Source organism: Numida meleagris, chromosome 3 (genome assembly GCF_002078875.1).
Source record: "Numida meleagris isolate 19003 breed g44 Domestic line chromosome 3, NumMel1.0, whole genome shotgun sequence".
In the NCBI taxonomy this organism is placed as follows: domain Eukaryota; kingdom Metazoa; phylum Chordata; class Aves; order Galliformes; family Numididae; genus Numida; species Numida meleagris.
Genome location: NC_034411.1, coordinates 89,667,970 through 89,689,092, shown reverse-complemented (window position 1 = coordinate 89,689,092; position 21,123 = coordinate 89,667,970). Strand labels below are relative to the sequence as shown.

At 37.0% G+C, this 21,123-nt stretch overlaps 1 protein-coding gene across 2 annotated transcripts in view; it reads right to left on the bottom strand.

Annotated features, from left to right (window-relative positions):
- The window catches only part of CSMD1 (CUB and Sushi multiple domains 1), a 1,076,183-nt gene that overhangs the window by 1,020,406 nt on the left and 34,654 nt on the right, over positions 1 to 21,123 (bottom strand). The window lies entirely within an intron of this gene.

Genomic DNA, 21,123 nt, shown 5'->3' with positions numbered 1-21,123 from the left:
GCATACTGCACTCATTTATGCAAAAGAAAATTAGAAAGTCTCCTGTCTAGACACTGTGCTCCTGTGTTATTAAAATGTATTTCTCAGACCAGGCATATTCAGAGTTTCAAGGAAGTTAGCTGTTTTTAAAAAGGCCAAAAGTTCTGTTTATTTTTACAGTAAGCAAAAACATTAGTTTTCATAACTTTCTTATTGAACACTTCCAGTTAGAAATGTTGCTAGATCTTAGAATATACTTAGCTAAAGACTTCCAAAAGTCAATGCATCTATAGCGCTTCTTTCAGACCTTGCAGACATCAGGTCAGCTTTTGGTGGATCCCAGCAGGCTGGGAAACTACAACTCTCTGATCTCTTGATCAGTGAGTTCCTTTCTTGTCAAATCCTCGTGTCTATGGATAAAACCAAAGGTATTAAAAGTTACACTGGATCAATTTGGAGAAAACAAATAAATCAATCCAGTATTTCTCTGACTGGAAAGCACAGCCCTGCAGAACAGTGGGCAACAGACCATTGATTCAATTTCCTCACTCAGCTATGAACATATGAAAACAGAAGAACAACCATGCTGGGTTGGACCAAGAGCCCATCTAGTCAGCATCCTTTCTCCTGTTAGTGGCTGTAAGTAGATGCCTGCGGGAAAGTGAGAACAGAGCATGCTGCTTTGTTCTCTGTTTCTTACCGTTCTTTACCTCATAGCTTCTAGTTTTTTATTTGCTTTCTTAACTAATACTGCATGCAAAACTGATACTTCCTTCAAGCTTTCATAACGCTAAGATTTTGTTTCAGAATACAAATAATTAGCTAAAAGATCATAATGTCCTAAGTTGTTTGCCCTGCGTTTTTTTCCCCAATATGTATCACTTTATCTACACTGAAAAATATTTCTCCAGGTTTTATCTTCCATATGACTCTACGCTTTTTTTTTTTTTTCCCTTAAGAACTCAGTATCATCCTAGAGCCCAAGAATGCACAAAGACAAATTCTGCTATATAAATCATCATAAAATAAAACCTTTGAATGTGGAGGTACCTTAGTGTCAGCTCAGCAAAATTTCTCACTGCCTCAACGTGCAGCCAAAAGCCTGTTGATGAACTACTCCTTGCCATGCTGCTACTCCTTGCTACTGTTGCTAGCTGCAGTATCACCTTAGATTAGGATGCTATTTCCTCTAGACAGCAGCTCACCTCTGTTTAACTCTCACTGTGCTTTTCCCACTAGGCACAGAATCACTTATACAAACATTTTATTTTGTTCTGAGTTACTACCACCCATTGATTTCATCACTCTATAGGTTCATTAGAGAGAGTTTTTACTAAAATACACTTACTTCTGTTATTTTCCTTCATAACCATAAATATTTAGTATCATTTTATCTCTTGCCAATTATTACACCAGGTTGTGATACTCTCAGCTCTCAAGATTTCCATTCTTTGAGTGATAACTAAAGGGAAATCATTCTAGAAACTAGTTGGGTTTTATTAATGCTTCATCATGCAGCTTCCATCCCTCACAAATAATTTCATCTGTTGTTATACCTTGGATCTCATTCGCAGAGGCCCCTTCACCAATGATGAGTTATTTCTTCTCAGAAACCAAAAAAACCCTCAAAAGCTTGATAATGTCTACACTTCATTTTCCAGAATAAAGATTATGATCATAGTAAATTATTCATTCAAGCCAAACTGGACACAGTATTGTTGTTCTGCAGTTATCGAGAAAGGATATCACACTTCATCATAAAGCATACATCAATTTCAATCAATGAAATCAAAATTGTTGCACTGGCATTGCTGCACTGCAAATGAGTTACAGTTTATTATGAGTTACAGTTTATTGTGTTTATTTCTGTTTATTAAGAAATGTCAGCAGAAAACTCCATCATCTCAGATCCACCTTCTAACATCTCTAGTTGTAAGACCATTCCTAAAAATACATGGAATGTCTGTACTTAGTATTTATAATCTGTGCAATAAACAAGTGTAGATATAGATTATGCTTATTCTCCATTATAAATATTATATGACTCCTATTCACAAATGTATCTTTTCAGCACTAAAAACACTATCTGGGCAATTATCCTTATGCAAAAATGAACCACGTTTGTGTCAGAATTTAGGTAAATTCTACTAAATTAAGTAAAAAATTGATATATACACAGATTTGTAAATGAATATACATGTGTCTACTGTATTTTAGTAAATTGCTGGCATGTGTTATAGTGTGCATTGTGACTCATGAATCATGAAACCAATTCACAGCTTATAATTTCCCATTAAATTAGTGCTTTCCATATGGTATCTCCAACGCAAAGCCTACAACCTATTTATTCTTCTTAAAAAACTTACATCAAGAACACACTGTTCTGGGATTTAAAAAAAATGCTTAGAATCAAATTATTCTTCCACGTTTAATGTTGTTTAAAGATTTAAGTGATTTCTTACCTTTTTTTTTGTCTCTATAAATTACAAGTTAGATTTCTTTCTTTCTACTACTGGACTAACATAAACAGAAGCAATTATCATAAACAGGAGAGAAGTCTTACAGTACACTACAATATTTACTTCCAAAGAAACTACTAAGTCAAATCGCCTTTGTTCTTTTGGTACAGCTATATTAAAATATGCTATGAATATTGTAGGCAGTCTGCATTTTCTTGGACATACACAATAAAGAGTCTTACTAATTTAAATGGAAAACGTATGTGTGAAATCTTGCCCCTAGGTACATACTTGAAATCAGCTATCCACACTGCATGTTTTGGGGGAAGTTGCACTGTAAGTCATAATCAAATTTCTTTTAAAAATAGTAATTATAATAAAAGTGAGAGTATTTTACATAAACTTGTTCTATTTCTGAAAAATATGTGAACACTTTAACAAAAAATAATACTGGATGTGTTTCATATTATTATGGTTCCTTTTCCTTTGCCTATACATCACATTGTACGGACTTTACCTGAGTACTATTTGTGTGGGAACAATTCACATTTATACTGAATAGACTCAGGTTTTTTGTTTTGGTTTGGTTTGGTTTGTTTTTATGGTCTTTGGACATAATTTCCAGAATTTCTTCTCTGGCCAAATTGCATATAAGGATAGATTTAGGATATAGAATCATAGAATTAGCTAGGTTGGAAAAGACCTACAAGATCATCCAGTCCAACCATCCACCTACCACCAACAACCCCACTAAACCATGTCTCCCAACGCTATATCTAAACGTTTCTTGAACATCTCCAGGGACGGTGACTATATCATTCTCATTTTTAATGATGTTAATTGAAAGCTTGCTACAGTAAACAGGAATAGACCTGAACAGTTTTGATCAGTAAGCTGGAATATACAGGACTTTCACTGTTCTTAAAAGTCCTTTAGCACTATCTTCAGCTCATCTCTAAAGAGCTTATAGACTACAGCTGAGTAGATTTTATTCTTTAGGCACTCTCAATTCTCCACTGTCTCATCTCTGTAACCAGACAGATAACCAAAACGACCTGTAGTGTCCTTCCAGGGCAATGGCTGTTGCAAATCCAACCATTTCTCTGTGGTTTATGTTGTTTTTGATTTCTTACTTCACCACTACTTCAGTCTGGTGCTGGCATTTTTCCCATGCAAGTGATATTCTCACTATACAATTGAGCTTTCTTCATGGAACTGTTAAACAGGTGGAATATATTCAAAAATGTAGAAAATGGGAAGTAAAACACTAAAAACATACAACTTCACCATAACATATTTATTTATTTATTTATTTATTGGCACTGACCTTCTGGCAGAGGAACACTGAGTAAGATGCAAATTTTACTCAGTGTAATGTAAAAAAAGTAATGAAGAGTTATAACAGTCAGATCTAATCACAGAGTAAGGACTGCCATAAATCAATATAGATAATATAACCCATTTTGGAATAGTATGCTGATAAGTTTGAAAATGATATACGTAGTTCTTCTTACATTATTAGCCAAGAAATACATTACTAAATCCACCTGGTGGTTGTCATTATTTTGAACAGGTTGTAAAAAAAATAACATAATGTATATATTTAAACAAAAAGTGGCTAACAGTTATTTTATACTTTCTAGTTCTTAGTATCCCTTTCAGCCAGTGTCTTGGTAATTCTCCACTGAAGGTTGCTTCGAAGAACCCTGAGAATTATTTCTGCTAGAAATCTAGTGCATAAAACTACCTGACAATGAGGATTTACTCTAGCAAATACAGGGGAAAGCATGTGGGTTCAATGGCTAGTGGTTTAAAATCATTGTAACAGCTGATACCATCCAGCAGTGAGTCTAGGAATCAGAATACCAGTAGAACAACTCTCCTCCTCTGCACTGGTCTCTCAGCTATCCCTGTTTTGGGAAGAGTGTTATTTTCCAACAACGCTATGTCAGTGTGCAGATAGCAAAATGGCATTCAGTTTGTTTTTGCTGCGGTGTTGCCTTGCAAAATCATTTCTGATTTTCTGCTCACTGTCTGCTGAATGTCTCCTTTGACATTACTATGTTTAGATTTTTCTTTCTGTCTATACATCTTATGTAAAATTGCATTTTCCCCACATTAATTTTAAAATTCTACTTCTACTACTTTCCCAGTATCCACGTCCCCAGTTCCCCTTAGATGATTTTTCAGTTTTCATTACTATCTTTCAAAATAAATTTATTATTAATTGTTCTGACAAATTATTTAATTATCTTCCATTTCAAATATAAATACATTTACTAAAATCTGGTCTTTAGTAAAAAAACAAAACAAAACAAACAAACAAAAACCTTAACTTTTTAACTTTTTCTCCTGAAAAGAACATAGGAATAAGATTATTTCTACTATCTAAAATACTTTAGGTAAGCTATTAAAATGGTAAAAACGAAACTAGCCAGAAAAAAAAAAAAGGAAATATGAGCATGAAGTGATTCCATGCAAAATAACATTCATAGAATCATAGAATTAGCTAGGTTGGAAAAGACCTACAAGATCACCTAGTCCAACTATCCACCTACCACCAGTAACCCCACACTAAACTATGTCTCCCAACACTATATCTAAACGTTTCTTGAACACCTCCAGGGGTAGTGACTCCACCACCTCCCTGGGCAGCCCGTTCCAGCGCCTGACCACTCTTTCAGAAAAGCAGTGTTTCCTAATGTCCAGCCTAAATCCCCCCTGGCGCAACTTGAAGCCATTCCCCCTCGTCCTGTCACTAGTTACAAGAGAGAAGAGGCTGACCCCCAGCTCACTACAACCTCCCTTCAGGTAGTTATAGAGAGTGATAGGGTCACCTCTGAGCCTCCTCTTCTCTAGACTGAACAATCCCAGCTCTCTCAGCCTCTCCTCATAAGGCCTGTGCTCCAGACCCCTCACCAGCTTCATCGCCCTCCTCTGAACACGCTCCAGGGCCTCAATGTCTTTCTTGCAGTGAGGGGCCCAAAACTGGACACAGTACTCGAGGTGGGGCCTCACTAGGGCTGAGCACAGAGGGATTACATATATGAGGATACATACAGAGGGATAACATTATATGGGGAAAAAGAATGGAAGACTGGGGACATTACACTGACGAAAGTACCTCTATATTAGGGACAGAGAAAAAAAAAATCTCATTTCTGTTGCATACTTATTCTAGAGTGTGTCTTTCCCACAAAGCTAAAGAATATAATGAGTGAAAGAACTATTCTGTCTTTTATGGTAAGGTTGTCCATTTTGTGTACATAATTATTTCTTTGTAGCCACCTCAAGAACTTGAGAACTCCTGAACGTTTTGGACAAATGGTGTATATGGCCAATCATCTGTCTCAGCTATGCCAAGAAACAAAAGCGTAGGAAAGAGTAACAGCAAACTATATGGGTGGTATCCTCTAATACTTTCCTGAACCTCTAACTATTTCCAGGACAGGGGTTTTCACAGCTTGAATGTAGTTGGTTCACTTCATAGCTACCAATAGAGCTCTTTCACTTGAAGGTGGAGTTTGAATCCTGCTATTAATCAGGATGCCCTAAGTAATAAAAGTTACAGAAATAGAGTCAAGTTTCTTCACTCTGTCAGGAAAAATATTTTGCTAGTCACTGGCTCAGGATGTTAAAATGAAAATTTTTCTGTTATTGACTATGACTTCTCAGTTCATAGTGCATGCAATACTGAATGTCTGTTTTTAGTTCGTCTTTTTTTTGTTGTTGTTGTTTTTAAAGCAAAACAAAGTATTGTCAGGAGAAGAATACAGAACACTGTAGTTGAGAAGTGCTACCCCTTGAAAACATGGGCTTTAGCCTTACTAATAGAAAAAAAAAATTAAAAAAAGAATTAAGACCGACACTTCGGCATCCTTGATGGTTATTTAGCTCCCAAGCCATTGGATAGGGCAGCAAGTCAAGATTTTGTTTCTTCTTGAAAGTAGGTTTTTCTATCAAAGCTTCATTTTAGATCAAAGGAACTGTTTCATGCTGACCAAAACATGCTTTAAGATATTAGTAAGATTTTTTTTTTTTTTTAAATAAGTTCAGTTCAAACTGAACCAATCTTCATACTCCTTTATTTAAGTCTGGCTGCAGAAGAAAATGCTATTAGTCCCAAAGCCCAGAGTACACAGTGATAATGAATACATTTGAAATCACAGTAGAAATAATCCAGATGAACTAATTAGGTAAGTCTCGTATATATACACACACATTCCAACTCAAAATCAACTTTAATTCGGTATTAGTTAATGGACATATGAAAAAAAGCAATCTCGCAAGCCAGACTTAAAGAGAATGCAAAAATAAACAGTGCAGGTCTCTATTAACAACCCTGATGGCCTTCTTCTCACTTATAAGCAGATTAAAAATTTGGTTAAAAAAAAAAAAAAGTACTCTAATATGCATTAATGAAAATATTTTAAAACTAAATCTCTTACTTATATTTTGCAATTACACGTCTGTCAACTCAAAATTCCTAATCATACTAGTACTATATGTTCTTCCTACTGCAATTACAGAAAAAAAAAAAAAAAACAGTACTCAGCAGTATATGATCTTGCAGTCCAACGAAATTCAGTCATATCATAGAATGGCTTGGTTTGGAACAGATCTCAAAGATCATCTAGTTCCAGCCCCCTTGCCATGAGCAGGGTTGCCAACCACTAATCAGGCACTCAGTGAGGCTGCCCAGGGACCCATCCTGCCTGGCCCCGAGCATCTCCAGGGATGGGGCATCCACAGTGTCTCTAGGCAGCCTGCTCCAGCATCTCACCCTCCTCTCAATGAAAAATTTCCCCCAGATATCTAACCTAAATTTCCCCTCTTTAGTTTAAAACCATTTTCCCTTATTCTATCACTATCTGACCATGTAAAAAGTTGATTTCCCTCCTGCTTATAAACTTTCTTGATGTACTGGAAGACTGCTATATCAGGTCTCCCCAACCCTTCTCTTTTCCAGAAGGAACAAGCCCAGATCTCTCAGCAAGTCTTTGTAGGAGAGGTGTTTCAGCCCTCTGATCATCTTCATAGCCTTCCTCTGGACCCATTCCAAAAGCTCCATAAAAATTCCTGCCCATGTGACTTCTGTGGCCACTACTTTGAAGCCAAATAATGTAACAGTGAAAGAATCTAGTCATTCGGGTACTAGAAGAATAAAAAGAATTATTACAGATTAAGTATAAACTTAAGCGTCAGCCACAGACAAATTATGACTGACAGTTTCCTTAATAGACCAAAAAAAAAGAACTAAATGGTAATCAAAGTTCTATTTAATATTTTGAAGCTAGGAATCCCCTAAAGAAAAAAAAAATGTTATGTGAGGTAGATAGAAAATGGGGGAAAAAAGTGAAAGAGGGGAGAGTGAGGGAAAAAGGAAAAAAAAAACAGGAAAAAATTAGAAAACTAGCTGCAGCAATTTCTGTCATTCATAACTTGCCTTAATTATCTACTCTGTAAAACTGCTGCTGTAATTTGAAATGCCTCCCTCCTGATCTGACCGGCAGACTAATGTAATGACTTGACTAAGAACCAGGAATGTAGATCTTGCCATTATGTCAGATTCACTTGGATTTTAATGCAGTATTCCCTCAGGAAGACTCATGATTTAATTAAAAACATAATGTTTCACTGTCCAGCACAGCACCTGCAGCATCACTTAGCGCGTAAATCTTGAATCCCTAGAGTGAATCGCAGCTGACCTTTTTGATTTCTATTTAGCAATCATTTCGCAGATAAAATTTCAACTGTTTCCTACTTAGCTCATAAATGCACTTACGTGGCTCCAGTTCTTGAAATTTTATGTTTATCAAAGCAGTATTTCAAATTCACAGTGATTGCTCCCCTCAAAATACTGCTGCTACAACAAATACAAATAGCAGAAATCACAGTCACCTATGATTTAGAAAGTGATTCACTTCAAGGAATATAAATGCTTCTGAACAGAGCTGTATGAAACAGCTTGCAGCTGAGTTGAAGCAATGTTCTCAAAGAAATTGTTACCAGTGGCAATGCATTCTAACACAACCTTAGATGATACAGTATTTTCTATTCTAAGCTTCATAATCAATAGATTGCTTTGTCCCAGTTCCTTTTTATGCACAGGAAATAAGTCAAGGAGTTGGAAAGAAGCCCTCTCCAGGCAATATTCCAGATCATGAAAAGATGGTAATGTGGAGATGTTAAGATAGGTGGCTTTATGTAAATCACCACATTTTTAGTTACAAAGTTAATCATTCTATCACTTCTGATCACAGCAAAGTGTGTAGAATTTTTCTGCAGAAGACTCCTGCATGACTTGGCAAGACCATTGGTACAGAGACAAGAACTGAAGTGTATTTGCCTCCATTCACTTTGGAACATAATGAGTTGTCTCTCTTAGCTGGTGATCAACCAGGAAACAGTAAACTGTACAGCATACAAAATTTATTTAATTGATGATCAACTACCATCATAAACATATCTGATGGCCATGCAACCAAATGTCAGATAAAATTAAACAGCAATTTAAACACAGTTCTCCATTAAGACAAGTTTGCATGATGACAGATCTAGTAACAAAAAAGTAATCTCTGTAAGATTGAGGATATCTCCAGAGTCTCCAAAGACCAGTTACTGCAGCACTTTAAAAGGTCATATTTTCTTCCAGGATGCATTTTGGAGGAGCTTGAAAATAAGATTTGGGCCACTCAGCTATTGGATTGTCAAGTTTCTGTTTCTGGGCTGATAACACTTCTACAGGCAAACAAATACCCCCCCACTCCTACATATTTTCCTAATCTACTACCTCTTGCTGAATTAGATATTTTTAATTCTTCATTACTAATGTAGTTATTAAAAGAAAGGACAAAACCTTTAATTATGTTGAGAATAAAATTACTAAGGTCTGATTTGCTACTGCCTATAGTAAACCCATTACAGCTGACCAGCTGATGTGGATTTATGAATGTGTTGTACCACTGGATAGTTTCTGAACACTCAGTCTGACATATAAACTTGAACTCTAATTTTTTAAAAACTCATTTTCAAAGTGAATCTTTTTTCAAGAGATCTCAAAATGCCACTGCAAATTTCCCTGAGTGGAATTTGAGCTTTTATTCTGATATAAGTTATATAAGATTCAGAAAAAAAAAAACATTGGAGGGAAAAAAGCAGTTGGATTTTCAAAGTTGAGAGAAATCTCAGTCAACAATTATCAATATAACCTATTCATCCTTTACTCTCCCATAAACTGCTTTTCTTTGATTCCTGTAAAGCATGCAACATACTGTTCAGAAGATGCAAAATAATTGAACAGCCTAGTGTTGGAATGGAAGTAATACATCTTTCCTGAGCCTCTCCTGCTAAATTTCACATTTTTAATGCCTTACAAGTTCAGGATTTTTCTTTTTACTTTTGTCTTCTCAGTGTATGGTGGATCCTGTGGTCAGACACTAAATATAGCTAAGCTGTAGCAGTGAAGAAAGCAGTGAAGACTTAGGGCTGGCATGAGTGACATCATTTTCTTCAGCCTGCACAGTCTGTTTAAACAGACACCTATACAGTACAAGGGCTGTCTAAGGAATGCCCTGTCTTCACAGTTTTCACCTAAGGGACTATCAATACAATTATTAATATAATTGATTGTAATATTATAGTACTATTACAATTATGCCAAGTAATGATAGGATGGAAAAGGTACAAATATGACAATAGTATAACCTTTCAGCTCTTGCTATCAGCTACTAACATAACTCCATTATACAGGAAGACAGTTTTGCATATTTAGGGCTACATCGGGTGCAATGAGAATTCTGTCCACTTTTTACATGGATAAATATTCCAGTGCCCTGACCAACTGTGAGGGCTAACATGAGTCTGGTATCATATACAGTGTAAAGTCTGGATTTCATCCAGTCTTGGCAATCTGTGCCACTGAGATGCCAACAATTAATTCATCTGTTTATGTCAACGTTGCTATCTAGTTGCTTAGAATAAAGAGATTAGCTGTAAACAGATGTGATCGCTATCAGTGTGATCTCTAAATAGAGGTGACTACTTGAGAGAGGTAGATTGATGCAGATAATTTAAGTACTAGTTCAAGTCATCACACAAAATCTGAGACTAAACATTTTTTTCTTCAGCTACTATCATGGTCAATTGATTTAAAAATTGCACTTTATAGACTTGCACATCTATGCTTCTTGGTTCCACCCCAAATGTGCACTTACCCATGTTGAAATAAGATTTTTAGAAGCCCAACCTGTTCCAGGAGGAAAAAAAAAAATGGTAGACAGAATACTGGAATGACCCTGCAAATATTTTGAAGTTAGTATATAATAAGCTTCTGCCACCTACAGTGCAAGAAATGTGTCAGTACTCATCAGTATTAGGAGACTGTTCCTTTCACAAGCCAGGCCTTAGAGAAACTTGTCACTGCAAACTAAAGCATTTGAACATACCCATCAGTGGAATACACCTATGGCTACAAGTCACCTTCCTGCTCAGCTCCAGAAGCTCTTTTCTCCTAAGACTATGGAGCTCTGGACTAGCTTTTACACATTCCTTTAAACAAATGTGTATAAATTCAAGAAAAACAGTCATTTAGATATCACTGGCTAACAAACAAACCCTTAGCAAACACACTTGCTGCATAACTACCTGATGCCTTGGCTCCCCTCCTGCCCATCTGTCAGGATGGCACCCTGCCTGCTCCCAACTTGGTTGGACCCTTCTAGGGAGGCATAGGTGCCAGACAGCCCTGACTTCTGCAGAGCTGCCTTCTTAAACCTGCAGGAGCCCCTGCCTCCATGCCAGAAATGAGGCATTGGCACAACAGCCTTCCCCACAATTGATCCCACCTGTTGATACGTACACGGTGAGAGAGGGGGAGAAAAGAAATAGGAAAGTGATGCAGACTGGATTTTCTTGCTGCCAAGAAAGCAGGTGGGGTAGCAGCAGGTGTCTGATCAACTCAGGAAGATAACAGGGTGTCAAAATGTTTCTAACGGGAAACTTGCAGGATTCCATCCAAAGACAATCAACATATTCATCAGTGACTTCAGGGGGCATCCTTTTACATTCTTTGGTGATATGTAAGAAAGAAAATAAGTCAAACAATTCAAATACTGGCTAAATACTGGCAATAAGCTGTACCAGTATCCTCTTTTCACTGACAAAAGGACAGTAACGTAAAGCAAGAAAGGGACATGAAGAAGGTCTGAAATTAGATATCTATGAGATGGACCTTCTCAAACCCAGATTAGAAAGCACCTTAGTGAAACCCTGATCCCACAAAAGTCAACTAGGCCAAATTTTTATCTTTTGCTCTGAGTGATAAACAGTTGCGGAGGTAAACCAGTTTATGGATCCAAATTATGATCCACAGATTTCATACCTTCAGCTGTGCAGAAACTGAAGGAGGGAAGGGAGTTCCTTTAGACAGAAAAGAACCTCGGAAAAAAAAAATGCCAACAAGCAAAGCCCATGTTCCTTACAAAGATATCTAAAAACTGCCATCCAAAAATCTGTACAATTTGCAAGGCTGAAATGTCCTTTTGAGGTTAAAATTAGTAATGCATCTGTCTCTAAATAAATAAATGAATAGAAATCCTATCATTAATTATTATCTCTTCATCAGTGTCTGGGATAGCTTCCCAACTGGATGAAATTCTTTTCTTTTTTCTCTTTCTTTAGAGAGCCATCATGCTGTGTGGTCAATCATGGCTGGCTATTACATGTGTGATTACTTATCCTGATGAGATAATCTTAATCCCACAATTTCTTCTCCTTTGAAATATATATGAATTAAAATGAAAATAAACATGTCTTTCAAAACTAATGATGTGAACAAATATACCTTTACAGAAGCAGTTTGGGACTTTCAAAGGAACCTGCTGTTCAAGTAAAGAATTTACATCACAATAACCTGTTTCAGTGCCTGGTGCCAAGAACAGAATCCAGAGCTTCTCTTAGTTTCCTAGGCTTGTTTATATACATATATCCAGTGACAATAAACTACCAACATGGATCTGGAAGGCAAAATCTGTTTCTAGGACACCCCAAATCCACACAGGTTGCCTAAAGTAGAGTTATAGTCTTCCTTTTTCTTTGTTTGGAAGATTTAAACTTCTCACGTACATGTACATGCTGAAACACTATCTAGATGCCACTTTAGACTACTACGCACTTTATCTGCTCTGGATGTCAGTTTCTCCAGATTTATCCTTGTTTTTTAACTTAATTCGGATTTGAATTTTTAATTGTCTCTGGAAAGAAAAGGCAACCAAGACTGAATGAACTTTCATGAAGTCACAAGGTTTAATAATAATGGGAGCACCAACAAACAGGCATGTTATTTGCTGCATTACTCCTACAACAAAGAATGCAAATGTCCTGGCTGCCTCCAAGGAGTTAGTAAGTGTGAAGGTTTTCAGGGTGTATTTTGAAAATCTAAACATAGCCATCTGTTTTTAGAACATGCTACCTGATTTATTGTTGCTGCTCCAGGCTTATCCCTCTGTGTCATTTCTGCCAGCTTATGCAGTTGTCTTGACAGATCCAAAAGCATTAAAACAGCACTTCATATGAACATCTACTGAACCTCAGTCACTCCTCATACATCTTCATTATACATTCAAGTGGCTTAATTTTTTCTTTACCTTTGCCTTTAAATATAGCTGTAATCCTACAGTGGAGTAAGGGCAATCAAATGGGAAAATGAGAAGCTAGCCTTACAGTTTCTCAGAGTGCTGGGCTCCCATTTACTTCTATAATGACAACAAAATGCTGTTCCATTCATTTATCTTTATGGATACACTTTTCAAACATCCAGGTGTAAGGCAGTTCAAAGCTATGAAACAGTTTTTAGGACAGCAGGACAAGTTGGGTAAAATTACAAATGGGGCCATAAAACCAAATGTCAGGAATGTCACTTTCCATATATCACATAGTTTATAATTGAAACTTAGATCAAATGCTGTTGCTACCCAACCTGTAACAATTTTCACAGCATTAGGTAATGAATGTACAAGAGTTTTCTTGTAGAACTTGAATCATTAGCTTCATTAACTGAAGTCTGTGGGTATATTTTCATAGAATCACAGAATCATAGAATGGCTTGGATTAGAAGTGATCTTAAAGATCACCTAGTTCCAACCTTCCTGCCATGAGCAGGATTGCCACCCACCACCAGATCAGGGTGCCCAGGGCCCCATCCAACCTGGCCTTAAACACCTACAGAGTTGGGGCAGCCACAGCTTCTCCAAGCAGCCCATACCAATGCCTCACCACCCTCTAGGTGAAAAATTCCCACCTAATATCTTATCTAAATCTCCTCTCTTTTCGTTTAAGACTGTTTTTTCTTGTCCTGTCACCAAGAGACCATGTAAAAAGTCAATCTTCATCTTGTTCATAAGTTCCCTTGAAGTACTGTAAGGCTGCAACAAGGTCTCCCTGGAGCCTTCTCTTCTCCAAGATAAACAAGCCCAACTCCCTCAGACTTTCCTCACAGGGAGAGGTGCTCCAGTCCTCTGATCATCCTCATGGCCCTCCTCTGGACCTGCTCCAGCATTTCCTCATCTCTCTTGTGCTGGGGGCTCCAGGCTTGGACACAAGTGGAGCCTCATGAGAGCAGAGTGTTTTCATTTCTCTCCTTCTTGGCCACCTGGGCACACTGCTGACTGTCCATCAGCACACCAAGGTCCCTTTCCGTCAGGCAGCTTTCCGGCCACTCCTCCCCAAGCCTGTAGGGTTGCCTGGGGTTGTTGTGACCAAAGTGAAGGATTTTCAATCAAAACTGAAATACTTTTTCTGTGGGCAAGAGTGCCCAACCACATGTTTTGTAATATACCTTACAGAGATATCAAAATCTGTACAAGAAAATGGTTTTCAGGTATCCAACAAAAAGAGATGAGTCTACCTAGAGCACCCATTGATTTGTTTCACAATGTAAATATTTGTTTTCACCTGACTTATTGTATGTCTCAGTCAAAAAAAAATGAAATTTTAATGGAGAAGGAGGGGACTATCTCTGATTTCTGAGAATTACAGATGATTTTTGGAGATATATTGAAAATAAGGCCAGATCCTTAAATTGTGTAAGTCATAGATCCATAAGTTTCACAACAAAAGATTTCAGTGGAAATCAGTTGACAAAATTTATGGGTCTGGATCACAGATTCAGATCTGCAACTATAGGAAACAGAAACAGAAGTGTTCAAAATAACAATATCTTCAAAATAATGTTGTCTACCTTTCAGCTGAATTCAAAGACAACTAAATCTGGTTCAATTATATGTAGCCTTTAGAACAAAATAAGAGGATTTTATCAGGAATTTTTTCTAGAGATAAAACCCATCTGAAAAGCAGCTCCTGTAAAAAAAAAAAGATAGATATGATGGAAACAGATGAGATTTTTGCAGATCTGAGGCTTCTGAACCAAGGAACAGAGGCTTGTACATTCATGAGGGCTGATGCTCAAGTATGAGTGTGCTGACTGCTATTACACACCCCAGAAAAGGGAATTCCTACATGGGTGGAGATATGTCAGAGTGGTAGTTTGCTTCCTATGACAGGAAATTAGAGACCCGATCACCTCAAAGAAATAAGAACTGGTACAAGCCGAGTGGACTTAATGAACACGATGAAGTACAGCTCTAAAGACAGAAAGCTTAGATGCTAAGAATAGAAAAGTTACGTGAAGTACTGTGTCTTCTGAACTGAAGTGTGTGAGGATATTGTACAAAAAGGATGTCTCCTACTGTCTGCAAGCTTGCAGTGATACACTGCCTTTGTAAGAGGATGACAAAGTACTAGACAGAATTCAAATCTCAAATAACAGAAAGCACCTGACTTGAGTGGAATTGTATCTCTAAGAGACTTGAGTTATGCTTGTATCTAGGCCACAACTAGGGAAATAAGGAGGCCCATAATTAGGGAAGTTACCATATGTTTGCTTGAAAGATTTCTCTGTTCTCCCTTTCACTTATCTCCTCTAACTGCTTCTTTCATCTTAACCCACTTCATGCTCTTTTTGAACACTTGCATTCAGGTCCAGGCCCTTCTTTTCCGAAGGCAGATCTTGATTTCTTTTATCAGTCCTCCATACATCTCATGCATAGCGTTTTTTTCTTCGTGCTCCTCCAGGCTAATCCCTACTCACATCCTCAGAGCCTTGTCTTTGTGCTTCCCTCTTCCCTTGACTAACCTTCTCCTCTCTGATCTTTTGCTCTGAATACTCTCACATTGTTACTGTCTTTGTTCAAATATTACTTTTAGGAGGAACCTTTTTCAGCTGACACAATTTTTTAAGTGAATAAGAGTCGCAGAATCGTAGAATTATAGAATCATAGAATGGCTTGGGTTGGAAGGGACCTCAAGGATCATGAAGTTCCAACCCCCCTGCCGCAGGCAGGGTTGCCAACCACTAGATCAAGTACTAGATCAGATTGCCCAGGACTCCATCCAACCTGGCCTTAATCACCTCCAGGGACAGGGCATCCACAGCCTCTCTGGGAAGCCTGTTTCAGCACCTCACCGCTCAGTAAAAAAATTCTCTCTCACAATAAGCAGAATTCAGTAAGGAACTGAATCACATTCCATGCCCCATTTGGCTTCCAGTCCTCTTCCAGAGGAGAAAATGTCTACCTCTGTGATGATTTTCTTATTGAGAAGGGAGGTACTTTCCCCAATTTCATGTGTTCAATAGGTAAGATGTATCTATCTTCCTGGGAAAGAACTTGTGGTAGACACTGTCACTACAGCACAGCAGTATCACATGGACCATTTGGAAGAAGATGACATCCAGAAACATTCAGTGGGCAATAAGACAGTATGTGGCACTCAAACAATTCAGAAAGAGATTCAAACTGGCCAGTGTGCTGGACAGGAAACCTATTGTGTAGCCTTTTCAGTGAGCAGCTACCCTGAGGCAGTCAAGTGGGAACAAAATGTTAGGAACTGACTATAAATCTGAAGTCCCACCTGTCATTGCAGTCAGCTACCTCAGCCAACATAAACACTGTTCTGTAAGATTTTCTTCTAAACTTATCTATCTGTAGATTTTTTTCCCAAAATACTAGCAGGGAGGCACACACTTCTTTGGATGTACAGTTAAAGGCCAAATAAAAAGAGTTGTAATAAAAAGTGGCTGCAAATTTGGAGTTGTTATTGATGGTGAGAAACTTAAGTTCACTTCTTTTCTTGGCCTAAGGTGAATGAAAGCCATATAGTATAATTTCAGAGACTGATGCCTCATTCCATACTTTTCATGTTGAAGTGATCTTGAATAAGTTAAGTATACTTCAGTGCGTCAAAATGCTGAATGAATTTGTGGTTCAATGTTATGGGGAGTCACCCTTGGTATTGGTAAAATCTGAATTTTCTTCCTATTTTGGGAAGTGTTTCTAGATTTTATCCAATATGTTTCATATTTCCTCACTGCTTATTCTTAAGAAAGTTTAACAAAAACATTGATTTGTAATCAAAAGCAAAAGAGTAACCACGATTATAAAAAGCAAACAACAAGCAAGAAAATAGTGTTTAAACAGGAAAAACTAGCCCACCTCCTAAATAATTTTCCTGCCCTCATAAAACAAAGAAGGTAATCTCCCAGGAAGTGAGATAGAATTTTCCTTTAGGGAGTTAAAGCTTTATCATTTCATTAGAGAAGATAATTAGGTAATTAGAAAGATTAAAACTTGACAAAGCAACAGACTCAGATGAATTATAACTCACAATCCTAAAAGTAGCAAGGGGAAAAGGGAAGGCTCTGGATTTAAACTGCTGATAATCCTTGAACGACAAAGGTTAACAGTAGAGGAGGTGAGGGCAAATGTTATTGCTAATCTCCTGTTCAAAATACATTTCTTTAATCAGAACCTCTCAGGCTAACATAAGGAAGAGGGTATGGAAGGGAACATCACCCTTTCTGGAAAAGAGCCTGGAAACACTTCCTACAGATGGCAGCCTGGTTTGTTCCAAACACTCTGTTCTTCAAAGCAGCTGAGAGCTGAGAGCAAGCAGAAGTGATGGAGCTGTATCTGGGACTCAGCTGACCTTACTTATAAAAGGAAAATTTTTGCACTGCCTTCATTTAAGAGAGTTTCAGTATAGATTTCTGGAAAATTTTCATTTTGTTTTCCCAATATATAACAGATGAACATTATTTGATTTAATGTAATTTGGACCTTAACTTTACTTCTCTATTCAATGTAAGTAAGAAATATTTTCTTCCTATTTGCATTTAGCATTGTGATTTTGCAGTTCCAGTTTCTACCAGCATTTGGATCCAAACATACTACTCAGGAGAAGGAGATGGCAGAATCAGCAGGCTTACAACCACTGACTTATTCAACCAGTGCAACTCTAACAGGATTGCTCTAAAGAGAAGATAGGACTACAGCGCCTAATAGATGTGCTGAATTAGCATGTTCCCTGATCAGTCCTCATCATATAAGCAGCCTGAGCTGCAAACAAAACAGCTCTCCCTTGGAAGGACCCCAGGAGGGGAAGAGTAAAAATAAAGTAAAAATCACAGAACGTCATTTAGAAGTGAATTTTTATTACAGTGGCACCCAAAGGTTCCCTCCAGGAACAGAACCAATTTCAATCAAGAAATTCAGGTTAATACATGGTTTCAATTCTTTTGAGTCATAACCTTTATACATCTAGAATATTATTATTATTGCTATTGCCATAATTCATGTGGATTCAGAGACACACTTTATGCGCTTTCTAGAACTTATTTTGCAACTTAGAAAGTAATTTATGCCCTGCAAAACAGCATCAGGACACCAGAAAAGTATGTTCACAAGTGTATCTGTTCACATGCATAAATAAATCAGTACAACATTGTCCTTTCCGACTTCACAGTCAAAAAAGGATATAAAACTGGTTTTGTGTTCCACACTTTTCACAGAATTATTTACTCATTTCTTGACTTACTCCTTTATATGCAAATACAAGTGTACACAAACATACACATACATGCAAAGAAGTTCTATTCTTTCTGGGTAAGTCTATGGCTATATTTTAGCAAACATTTTCAAAAGAAAGCCAATCTTTAGTATATCATCATAGAGAGAATATAATATCAAGTAGTTACTATAAACAAATTCTCTGTATTTTTGAGACTAGACATGCTGGGCCAGTGGAAGTTGTGGTATGGAGCCAACACACACATTAGCAAGAGTAAGTTGTCTGAAGTTCTATAAAAAGATATTTGAGAACTCTTAAGTATTACTAAAACTCGCTGAAATAAGTGTGAATAAGATGAAAATTGCTCAGAGATGCAGTTGCTAATTTGATCTTTGAGATGACTCTGATGTTCTAATGCTTTTACATTAAAACATTTTTTCACATTTAAGATTTATATGGTATGTCATAGTGAATATTACAGTCTCCCCACATCAGTTTCCTATGCATCTCTTTTATTTAATGAAAAAAAATCTTAGGCTTTAAATCTGTCTCTTAATCTTTTATCATAAGGATCCTCTTTATTTCTGATCTGTCATCTCTTTCTCAAGAAAAAGTGGAGTGCTACTTTTGCATAAGAAATGATTAAATTTATCCTTTTGTGTTAACCTCAGTTTGGGTCCCAGCCTCTACCCTGGTGAATACTGCTGTGAATTTTTGAGGAGCACAGAAGGGTGGACCACAGGGCAGAAGACAGTTATGTATAAAGCCTGGTGATCAAACCCAGATTAAATATTTAATTGAAACAGATTATTAGCTCCTAGTATGGGTCTGTTAATTCAGTATGTTAGAAATGGGCAGGGGTTTTGTCTGTGATGTTTTTGGCGTGTGTTTTATTTCCTTGACTTGTTATTTTTTACTTGTTTATTTGTTTGTGGTGATTTTTTTTTCTTATTTTTGAAGAAAAGAGAGATACTACAATTATTAGGATGTTATTATGTAAGAACAGCAGAAATAGATTAAACTGCTACTGGTACTGCTTTCTATTCTTGGGCAAAGACCCAAGTTTACCACTGAGGGGCTAATGATATCTTCAAAATTCTTCTGCCAGAGCCTGCTTCTCCATTTCTCATTATAATCAAAGCCACTGATTGATGCTGCTGCTCAGTCATGAAAGTTGAGTTTCTGGCTGTACCAAATATGTGGCTGTGGAGCAGGCAGCTGTCCCAAGCCCTCACAGAGAGCTCTTCCCCTGCAACACGTTCAATAGGAGTACATTGCCCAACACTGATAGCTGGGAGCACTTCTGCAGGCATCCTTGCAGTTTGGCCAATCATCGCTCTTTTCCGATGTGTTACACATGTGCACCATTATTTCCTTGTCTATTAAAGTTAAAAGTGACCAAGATATGCCGAAAACTGGAGTACTTAGATCCGAAGGCCAATAAATGGGAATAGATAATACAGATTCTCAACAGCCTGCAAACCCATAGTCTCTAGCATCTGTGTATCTAATGCCATGAATGTAGTGAGAAAAGTGAAGACATTATCTTTCATCAGAAACTATGTATAGGTAGCGATATTGATTTCATTTTTTTTCATAATCTTAAGGAGCAGAAAAGATCACTTTCCAAAATTACATTCTCCTATATTGATGAAGACAAATTATTGAGTTGGCATTTCCAGCTCTTATCATTCTCTCATGGCTGAGTGGAAAAGATACATAACCCCTGCCTACCTTACCATTTCCACATTTGCTAAAAGTGAACACTATATATTTTTTTTGTTGGAAAGAAATATTTCAGTAGAATGGAATCTCTAAGAGGATAAAAGATATTTGACATATCTTATTGGGAACTTTCATGCATATATTCTCTTTTCAGTTCCTGTAGCTAATCAGAGGCAGAAAGTAAAAGATAAAAAACTAGAAGTAAATTCCAGGTAATAAAAAAGAGAATTTTTAGTTGACTTAGGAAGTTTCTTTGCCAGTTGCCTCTAGCAAAAGAGAAATACTATATTCCCAGTGAAACATTATTATCAGGTGGATTCTTAACACAAAGACTCCTCAAGCCCCGAAGGCAGACAGTCTACAAAATTTGAAATCTTAGAAATACTAGGTGAGGAGATAGCTAGTATCTTCATTTTCTCTTCAAGAGGAAAGGAGAAAAATCTAGGTAAATCAGTTATTTTAAACTTCCATGTCTGACATTTCTCATAACAACAGATGCTCATTTTCATATTGCCAAATTCATGCTCTTCTCTTCTGATAACATTTCTTTAAGAAATAGAAAGCTGTACAGTTATTCATGTCCTCTTGCCCAGTCTTATCCCTTAAACAAAAGTTCTGAGCCTATATTTTATTCAAAAATCACTTTTACTTAGCTGTGGAATGCTCTGAGACACTCTACAAAACTAAAATTTGTATCATGATTATTTTTAACTTTATAAGATGATCCTGACATAATTCTTCACACAATATTTTTACTCTAACTTTGATGTTCTGTATATGGAAGGCTTATGAGTTGGGACTATTCAATCACAGAAAAAGGCTTTTTTTCAGTATTTCCAAAGGCATGTTGTTAAGTGATAAATAATCCTAAAAAATACCTGTGCTATGTTTAAATACTGCAGCACTAGCGTATTTACTTTTCAAAGCTTTTCCTATTTATTATTTACTTCTCCATTCTACATTTTGGAAGCAGTCAGAACTATGAGATCTTGTAGTCTTTCCTGCTATGTATCATTATTGTACTTTACTTCATTCTGTTCTTTTATTCATTATTAAA